The sequence below is a fragment of the Asterias amurensis genome, chromosome 12 (genome assembly GCF_032118995.1).
Source record: "Asterias amurensis chromosome 12, ASM3211899v1".
NCBI lineage: Eukaryota > Metazoa > Echinodermata > Asteroidea > Forcipulatida > Asteriidae > Asterias > Asterias amurensis.
Window position 1 is genome coordinate 19,718,670 of NC_092659.1, and position 10,000 is coordinate 19,728,669.

At 60.6% G+C, this 10,000-nt stretch overlaps 3 non-coding genes across 3 annotated transcripts in view; all 3 read left to right on the top strand.

The window, feature by feature from the left end:
• Positions 1 to 6,588: 6,588 nt before the first annotated feature.
• On the top strand, positions 6,589 to 8,403 carry LOC139945687 (small subunit ribosomal RNA). Its single transcript, XR_011787160.1, has one exon. It is a non-coding gene; the product is annotated as a small subunit ribosomal RNA (ribosomal RNA).
• A 639-nt stretch (positions 8,404 to 9,042) lies between these two features.
• Positions 9,043 to 9,199, top strand: LOC139945660 (5.8S ribosomal RNA). The gene has a single exon (XR_011787134.1). It is a non-coding gene; the product is annotated as a 5.8S ribosomal RNA (ribosomal RNA).
• A 664-nt stretch (positions 9,200 to 9,863) lies between these two features.
• The window catches only part of LOC139945645 (large subunit ribosomal RNA), a 4,054-nt gene continuing 3,917 nt past the window's right edge, over positions 9,864 to 10,000 (top strand). Inside the window, exon 1 of the ribosomal RNA XR_011787120.1 lies at positions 9,864 to 10,000. This exon is cut by the window's right edge and continues 3,917 nt beyond it. This is a non-coding gene — a ribosomal RNA (large subunit ribosomal RNA).

Below are 10,000 nucleotides of genomic sequence, written 5' to 3' on the forward strand. Positions count from 1 at the left end.
CTCAGCTGCACACGTTCCTACTAACCGTACTAACCCCTAACCCTAATTTTTTTTTGGGTGGCCCACATGTGAACGGACCCGACGGCCGCTCCCCCGAAGACCGACCCGTCTGCAGGCGGTGAGAGAGGGGAGGCGGCGGGGACCGGGATTTGCCCGCACCGTAGACGTGGCGAGTCTCTCGTTCTTGAAAGCCCAGGGGTTTGGCCGGAATGGACCGACTGTTCACCGACGATCATCAATCACCTTCATGAGTTCTTACTAACTGCACGCGTTATTACTAACCCTTACTTCCCCCTAACCCCAACAGACCCCTTTTGGGCCTACCGTGGGCCGCCGGTGAAACGGACCCGATGACCGCTCCCCCGACGACCGACCCGTCTGCAGGCGGGGAGAGAGGGGAGGCGGCGAGGACCGGGACCCGGTGGTTCCCCTGGCCTAGAGGCTAAGACGGGTCTGGAGACGAGAGCGACCGAGATGTTTCAAGTGCCGCGGCCGTCGGGAAGGAAGCGGTCCCCAGCCCCGGCCTGACTGCAGGCTGGTCGGGTAAAGAGGACGGCGACCGACCCCGGCCGCGCGCACGGCATCTCCCCTCGACTCCACGGCCCCGAGCCCCACCAACCGGTGGCTGCATTGGCCCGAACGGTGGAAAAGACCAAACACTTAACAAATGACTCCGCCAGCAGACGCGAGTCCACCGATCTTGATGCTGAAGTGCCACGTCCGTCAGATAACCGCCACACCCGAGCCGATCCTTATAAATGCTTTTTTGCACGATGATTATTATTATTATTAGGATAGAAATGTCTGGGACGGGAGCCCACCGATCTTTGATGCTGAAGTGCCACGTCCGTCAATCTGAGAAGCAAAACCGCTACGTTTCTCAGTTTCTGTATTCCTATTAAGGGTTAAACTTCCTGCGTGGAAATTTTGCTCCAGATAATTGGGACTATCTTAAAAACGTGACCACCTTTGCCACACCCGAGCCGAGCCTTGTGGCACGACGATTATTATTACCGTTAGGTGAGAGATGGCTGGTGGGGGCCAACAGCGCTCCGTCCCCCACGAGCAAGGGGTCGGCGACTCGCATCTACCGACGTCAATACAACACAGACGACATACCCAGCAGTGGCCCCTGCGATCGGTGGCCCCGTGGGTGCTGATACATCTGTGAGGCATGTGCCCGAATGTCGAAAATAACGCCGAGTCGGGAGTCTTCTGGCCCTTGGCGATGGGGGTCCGCGATTCGCCTCCCCCGGCCGAGTGCCTGGTGCGATTCGGTCAGAACTTTCGCACACGAGAGAGGACGTACCCAGCAGCGTTCCCTGTGATCGGGGGCCCTCCCGGTTGATGCCGCCGGGCGACGCACCTTCCCGAAGTTTGCGTAAAATACACCGATTCCCCGGACTTTAATAACCACCGGGCGGGACGAAATTCAGGCCGTGGCAGACGGCTGGAAATCGGCAAAACACGCTCCCGGAGAAAGTGGCCCAGAACCCGGACAAAAGTGGCACAGAACCCGGACATAAAAAATACTAGAACAAAAAAAAAAAAAAAAAGGTTGGACTTGGGCCGAAAAGGATGGGAAAATAAAAAAAAATTTTGGACTTAGAAAAAAGTTTGGACTTAGAAAATTTTCCATGAAAAAAAATCCCCGGACTTTTATAACCACCGGGCGGGACGAAATTCAGGCCGTGGCAGACGGCAGGAAATCGGCAAAACACGCTCCCGGAGAAAGTGGCCCAGAACCCGGACAAAAGTGGCCCAGAACCCGGACATAAAAAATACTAGAACAAAAAAAAAAAAAAAAAGGTTGGACTTGGGCCGAAAAGGATGGGAAAATAAAAAAAAATTTTGGACTTAGAAAAAAGTTTGGACTTAGAAAATTTGTCATGGAAAAAATCCCCGGACTTTAATAACCACCGGGCGGGACGAAATTCAGGCCGTGGCAGACGGCAGGAAATCGGCAAAACACGCTCCCGGAGAAATTGGCCCAGAACCCGGACAAAAGTGGCCCAGAACCCGGACATAAAAAATACTAGAACAAAAAAAAAAAAAAAAAGGTTGGACTTGGGCCGAAAAGGATGGGAAAATAAAAAAAAATTTTGGACTTAGAAAAAAGTTTGGACTTAGAAAATTTTCCATGAAAAAAAATCCCCGGACTTTTATAACCACCGGGCGGGACGAAATTCAGGCCGTGGCAGACGGCAGGAAATCGGCAAAACACGCTCCCGGAGAAAGTGGCCCAGAACCCGGACAAAAGTGGCCCAGAACCCGGACATAAAAAATACTAGAACAAAAAAAAAAAAAAAAAGGTTGGACTTGGGCCGAAAAGGATGGGAAAATAAAAAAAAATTTTGGACTTAGAAAAAAGTTTGGACTTAGAAAATTTGTCATGGAAAAAATCCCCGGACTTTAATAACCACCGGGCGGGACGAAATTCAGGCCGTGGCAGACGGCAGGAAATCGGCAAAACACGCTCCCGGAGAAATTGGCCCAGAACCCGGACAAAAGTGGCCCAGAACCCGGACATAAAAAATACTAGAACAAAAAAAAAAAAAAAAAGGTTGGACTTGGGCCGAAAAGGATGGGAAAATAAAAAAAAATTTTGGACTTAGAAAAAAGTTTGGACTTAGAAAATTTTCCATGGAAAAAAATCCTCGGTGAAAATGACCACCGGGCGGGACAAAAATCAGGCCGTGGCAGACGGCAGGAAATCGGCAAAACACGCTCCCGGAGAAAGTCGGCCTCCTGTCCTCGGACTTTGGCCAAAAAGTGGCCCAGAACCCGGACAGATAGGCCAGTTCTACGAGTTCGCGAAAAATGGCTCGAGTTCGGAGGCAAAAAGTCCTCAAGAGATACGGTAGGCTTTTGGCGGCGCCCGCTGCGTTCCGAGAACGGTCGAGTTCAGAGCTGAGGCGCTCGTGGGTCTCCAGACCCACGAGGGGGTTGGTGACCGAACCGAGAGACCCTTTTTGGGCCCGGAGTCCGGCGGATGGGGGGGGGTAAGAGGGTGCCACCAGTCCTCAACCTGCTGGGGCTACTATAGGGGGGTGAGAACAAAAATCTGGGGTCGGCCAAATGAAAAGTTTCCAAAACAGTGTAAAGCAATGGGAAACCGGCTCACCGTGGCGGGACGAGCTATTTAGTGGGCCTCCCGGAGCCGGCAACCTACCCCCTGACGGGCGGCGGCGACGGAAGAAGGGAACGTGAGCTGAGATATTGAGCGGGCCGGGCAGTCGGGTCCACCGGTCCGGGGTCGCTCCGTACGGCAGGGTTTCGGCCCTGCACGCTGACAAATCGTCCCGCCCGTGGCAGTAGGAAGCGGGCCCGGCTCTGTCGGGCTGCACGGGCGGGTAAACGCTTCCGACGGCAGGGCTCCCCGGCCCTGCACGCTGACAAATCGTCCCGCCCGTGGCAGTAGGAAGCGGGCCCGGCTCTGTCGGGCTGCACGGGCGGGTAAACGCTTCCGACGGCAGGGCTCCCCGGCCCTGCACGCTGACAAATCGTCCCGCCCGTGGCAGTAGGAAGCGGGCCCGGCTCTGTCGGGTTGCACGGGCGGGTAAACGCTTCCGACGGCAGGGCTCCCCGGCCCTGAGCCCTGCTCCGTCAAGGGAACCGGAGCTGGGCTTGGACCCCCAACCCCACCGGGTAGATCGAGGGGCCCGTGGGGCCTCGGTGGCTAATGAACGGCGGTGCTACTAACCGGGCACGCCGACGCATCGTCCCGCCCGTGGCAGTAGGAAGCGGGCCCGGCTCTGTCGGGCTGCACGGGCGGGTAAACGCTTCCGACGGCAGGGCTCCCCGGCCCTGCACGCTGACAAATCGTCCCGCCCGTGGCAGTAGGAAGCGGGCCCGGCTCTGTCGGGTTGCACGGGCGGGTAAACGCTTCCGACGGCAGGGCTCCCCGGCTCTGCACGCTGACAAATCGTCCCGCCCGTGGCAGTAGGAAGCGGGCCCGGCTCTGTCGGGTTGCACGGGCGGGTAAACGCTTCCGACGGCAGGGCTCCCCGGCTCTGCACGCTGACAAATCGTCCCGCCCGTGGCAGTAGGAAGCGGGCCCGGCTCTGTCGGGTTGCACGGGCGGGTAAACGCTTCCGACGGCAGGGCTCCCCGGCCCTGCACGCTGACAAATCGTCCCGCCCGTGGCAGTAGGAAGCGGGCCCGGCTCTGTCGGGTTGCACGGGCGGGTAAACGCTTCCGACGGCAGGGCTCCCCGGCTCTGCACGCTGACAAATCGTCCCGCCCGTGGCAGTAGGAAGCGGGCCCGGCTCTGCCGGGTTGCACGGGTGGGTAAACGCTTCCGACGGCAGGGCTCCCCGGCCCTGCACGCTGACAAATCGTCCCGCCCGTGGCAGTAGGAAGCGGGCCCGGCTCTGTCGGGTTGCACGGGCGGGTAAACGCTTCCGACGGCAGGGCTCCCCGGCTCTGCACGCTGACAAATCGTCCCGCCCGTGGCAGTAGGAAGCGGGCCCGGCTCTGTCGGGTTGCACGGGCGGGTAAACGCTTCCGACGGCAGGGCTCCCCGGCCCTGCACGCTGCTCCGTCAAGGGAACCGGAGCTGGGCTTGGACACCCCCAACCCCCGCCGGGTAGATCGAGGGGCCCGCGGGGCCTCGGTGGCTAGCGAACGGCGGTGCTGCCAGCCGGGCACGCCGACAATTCACCCCGCCCGTGGCAGTAGGAAGCGGGCCCGGCTCTGTCGGGTTGCACGGGCGGGTAAACGCTTCCGACGGCAGGGCTCCCCGGCCCTGCACGCTGCTCCGTCAAGGGAACCGGAGCTGGGCTTGGACACCCCCAACCCCCGCCGGGTAGATCGAGGGGCCCGCGGGGCCTCGGTGGCTAGCGAACGGCGGTGCTGCCAGCCGGGCACGCCGACAATTCACCCCGCCCGTGGCAGTAGGAAGCGGGCCCGGCTCTGTCGGGTTGCACGGGCGGGTAAACGCTTCCGACGGCAGGGCTCCCCGGCCCTGCACGCTGCTCCGTCAAGGGAACCGGAGCTGGGCTTGGACACCCCCAACCCCCGCCGGGTAGATCGAGGGGCCCGCGGGGCCTCGGTGGCTAGCGAACGGCGGTGCTGCCAGCCGGGCACGCCGACAATTCACCCCGCCCGTGGCAGTAGGAAGCGGGCCCGGCTCTGTCGGGTTGCACGGGCGGGTAAACGCTTCCGACGGCAGGGCTCCCCGGCCCTGCACGCTGCTCCGTCAAGGGAACCGGAGCTGGGCTTGGACACCCCCAACCCCCGCCGGGTAGATCGAGGGGCCCGCGGGGCCTCGGTGGCTAGCGAACGGCGGTGCTGCCAGCCGGGCACGCCGACAATTCACCCCGCCCGTGGCAGTAGGAAGCGGGCCCGGCTCTGTCGGGTTGCACGGGCGGGTAAACGCTTCCGACGGCAGGGCTCCCCGGCCCTGCACGCTGCTCCGTCAAGGGAACCGGAGCTGGGCTTGGACACCCCCAACCCCCGCCGGGTAGATCGAGGGGCCCGCGGGGCCTCGGTGGCTAATGAACGGCGGTGCTGCCAGCCGGGCACGCCGACAATTCACCCCGCCCGTGGCAGTAGGAAGCGGGCCCGGCTCTGTCGGGTTGCACGGGCGGGTAAACGCTTCCGACGGCAGTGCCTGGCCAGCCAGGGCCTGCGATAGGCGAGGGGCTTGGGCAACCCCTCGCGGCAGGATCATACCGAGGGAGAGAGGTAGGGAGAGAGACCGAGGGTAGGGTAGGACAGCCGGGGTGTGGCAAACCCCGGCACGGGTCCGCCGACCTTGTTGTCGTGGTGTAGCACGGAAGGCGCCGTCGAATTTATGCGTGCCGAAGACGGTCTCCCCTAGCGGGGGACCGTGTCGGCACTACCGGACTGGTCCGTCGCAGTGCGCGGGGTGTGGACCGTGCCGTCTCGTTCCCTAAGCGGGAGTGGACGGTGCCGTCTCGCACCCCGGGGCGGATCCCGGACCCAATGGCATTCAGTGAAGCCCGCATGGGCGCGAGAGGCCGACCGGACCGGGGAAAACGGCCCCGGCCCGTTACGCCAAGCGCTAGCGGGACCCCCCTGGCATCCCAGTTGCCGAAGCGTAGGTTGAGCACTTTCCCGAACCCGGGCAACCACACCGGCCGGGCGGGCCTCCACGGCCCACCCATTCCCGGGCGATTGATGGGGGACGGCGGCGGACGACACACGCCCCGGCGAATCTGATTTCTATCCCCCTGGCGATTCGAACGAGAGAACTAGAGAGAAGGGGCGACGGGAGCTGACCCGCAGGCTGGTACGAGCACCGTAGACTCGCGCCTTGGCCACGCGCTTCTGCTCCCGGGACCCGAAACGTGTGTGTGTGTGTGTGCGTGGCAAGGGGACCGGACCATGCTTGGGCTGGTACGAGCACCGTAGACTCGCGCCTTGGCCCGCAGGGTAAACGGGACCGGATTGTGCTTGGGCTGGTACGAGCACCGTAGACTCGCGCCTGGGCCCGCACTTCTGCTCCCCCCGGGAACCGAACCGAAACATTTGGTGAAACGGATCGCCGGCTCGAGCGCCCCGAGCCCGGCAGAATCCGCTCGGTCCGAGCGAGCCCCGCTCGCCGGCCGCAGCACGAGGTGCTACCTGGTTGATCCTGCCAGTAGTCATATGCTTGTCTCAAAGATTAAGCCATGCATGTCCAAGTACAAGCTTTCAAAAGCGAAACTGCGGATGGCTCATTAAATCAGTTATGGTTCCTTGGAGCGCATCCCCTTACATGGATAACTGTGGTAATTCTAGAGCTAATACATGCAATCAAGCGCCGACCTTACGGGAGGCGTGCTCTTATTAGGAACAAGACCAACCCGGGTCCGCCCGGCTCCGTTGGTGAACTCTGGATAACCTGGCCGATCGCACGGTCTCTGCACCGGCGACGGATCCTTCGAATGTCTGCCCTATCAACTTTCGATGGTACGTTATGCGCCTACCATGGTCGTAACGGGTAACGGAGAATCAGGGTTCGATTCCGGAGAGGGAGCTTGAGAAACGGCTACCACATCCAAGGAAGGCAGCAGGCGCGCAAATTACCCACTCCCGACACGGGGAGGTAGTGACGAAAAATAGCAATACAGGACTCTTTCGAGGCCCTGTAATTGGAATGAGTACACTTTAAATCCTTTAACGAGGATCTATTGGAGGGCAAGTCTGGTGCCAGCAGCCGCGGTAATTCCAGCTCCAATAGCGTATATTAAAATTGCTGCAGTTAAAAAGCTCGTAGTTGGATCTTGGGCGCAGGCTGGCGGTCCGCCGCAAGGCGCGCCACTGCCCGCCTGGCCTTCCTCTCGGTCTCCGCCCGGTTCTCTTGACTGAGTGCCGGGCGCGGCCGAAACGTTTACTTTGAAAAAATTGGAGTGTTCAAAGCAGGCCGTGAGCCTGGACAGCAGAGCATGGAATAATGGAATAGGACCTCGGTTCTATTGCGTTGGTTTTCGGAACTCGAGGTAATGATTAAGAGGGACTGACGGGGGCATTCGTATTGCGGTGTGAGAGGTGAAATTCTTGGATCGCCGCAAGACGACCGACTGCGAAAGCATTTGCCAAGAATGTTTTCATTAATCAAGAACGAAAGTTAGAGGTTCGAAGGCGATCAGATACCGCCCTAGTTCTAACCATAAACGATGCCGACTGGCGATCCGCCGGCGTTACTCCAATGACGCGGCGGGCAGTCTGCGGGAAACCAAAGTCTTTGGGTTCCGGGGGAAGTATGGTTGCAAAGCTGAAACTTAAAGGAATTGACGGAAGGGCACCACCAGGAGTGGAGCCTGCGGCTTAATTTGACTCAACACGGGGAAACTCACCCGGCCCGGACACAGTGAGGATTGACAGATTGAGAGCTCTTTCTTGATTCTGTGGGTGGTGGTGCATGGCCGTTCTTAGTTGGTGGAGCGATTTGTCTGGTTAATTCCGATAACGAACGAGACTCTGGCTTGCTAAATAGTCGCGCCGGCCGCCGAGCCGGGCGCTGACTTCTTAGAGGGACAAGTGGCGTTCAGCCACGCGAGATTGAGCAATAACAGGTCTGTGATGCCCTTAGATGTTCGGGGCCGCACGCGCGCTACACTGAAGGGATCAGCGGGTGATCGTCCTTGTCTGGAAGGCCTGGGCAATCCGCTGAACCCCCTTCGTGCTTGGGATAGGGAGTTGCAATTGTCTCCCTTAAACGAGGAATTCCCAGTAAGCGCGAGTCATCAGCTCGCGTTGATTACGTCCCTGCCCTTTGTACACACCGCCCGTCGCTACTACCGATTGAATGGTTTAGTGAGATCCTCGGACGGGCCGCGGCGGGGCGCCTCTGGCGCCTCGCTCGTGCGCCCGGAAGACGATCGAACTTGATCATTTAGAGGAAGTAAAAGTCGTAACAAGGTTTCCGTAGGTGAACCTGCGGAAGGATCATTAACGAGGAACGAAACAAGGACCCGCGCCGGGTCCACAGCGCGGGGACCCCGCCTGACACGGCCGCTCCATGTACATGTCCACGCCGATCCCGAAACGAAGGAAATAACAAAACGACAACAAATATATATATATATAAAAATCTGGCAAAAAAATGTTGCGTTTGTTTGACGGAGGAGGGCGGAGGGATCGGGTGGAAAGTGCGGTCTGGCGGGGCTCCCCCAGTGACGTCTCCGGATGTGTTTCGCGGGAGTGGCCCATGTGCCGGCATCCGAGACCGGACAAGTTGCACCGCGGAGCTCCCCCTGCCCTGTCCGCGGCGGGGTTTGGGGTGCGGGCTCTGGATGGCTGCGCCTGGTCTGTTGGATCCACCGGGGGCCCTGGGACGCCGGGGCCTGGCCTTAAATGCGACCTAGTGGGGGCGGGCAGGGAAGACACGGCGTAATAGAGGCCCGCCGTACTCTCCCACCCCCACAAACGGGCGGCTGCTCCCGTCGTGGGCGGGGCGGAGCGATCGAGTCATCTCGCGCCGTCCCGCGGACTGTGACCATATTTCCCCGCGCCCGAGACCACGGGGCGCGGGACGATAAACCCACTCATTGGTGATCGAACGAACAAGAAGCGAATTTCCAAGAGTTAGACAATTCTTGGCGGTGGATCACTCGGCTCGTGCGCCGATGAAGAACGCAGCCAGCTGCGTGAATCAGTGTGAATTGCAGAACGCAGTGATCATCGGCCTTTCGAACGCACATGGCGGCCCGGGCCCCCCGCGGCCCGGGCCTCGTCCGCCTGAGGGTCGTGAGTACAGATAGAAATCGCCGTGCCGGAGTCCGCGGATACACTCGCGGTGCCCGGGTATACCACGGTGCGAGAGCGACGGCCGGCAGCCGCGAGGAGAAGCAGTTGGTTGTTCTCCCCGCGAGGATTAATGGCTGCAGGCGTCAGATCGGGTAATGCCTTTGTGGAATACACACGAGAACTCTCCCGAAGGGGCACAGAAACCCCCTCTCCAACACGTCCCGCCTTGAAGCGTTGGCGGCAGCACCGGCTCGGCGCTGTCCGTTGTGCTCGGAGGCGCGGGCGACCCGCCGGAGTGTAAACGAGGAACCCCAACCCTGGCAAAGGGAGGAAACCCGCCGTGGCGTGGTCGGTCTCGGTCTGCCCCCATTGTCTGTATGGGCGACCGGAGCAACTCCACACCACGATCGCCGGCTGTCCTCCGCCAACTAAGGAGTAAGGGTGGGGTCCGACGGGTCGCCGCGCGCGCAGTCTCCGGGCCTCGGCCAGTGGCCGCCGGCTCCGCCCCGGGAGACCGGAGAGGGAGAGAGACCGAAAAGGGAGAGCTTCCACTGGGCCCGCGCTGACGGGTCCGTGGGGGGGTGAGGAGCGCGACCCGTTCTTGGCCTCCCAAGCAGGCCGCGGGCTACCCCCCCTCCTATAACAGTAAAACACGAACCGATAATCGACCTCAGGTCGGGCGAGAGGACCCGCTGGATTTAAGCATATCACTAAGCGGAGGAAAAGAAACTAACAAGGATTCCCCTAGTAGCGGCGAGCGAAGCGGGAAGAGCCCATCGCCGAATCCCCGGGCCCCACCGAG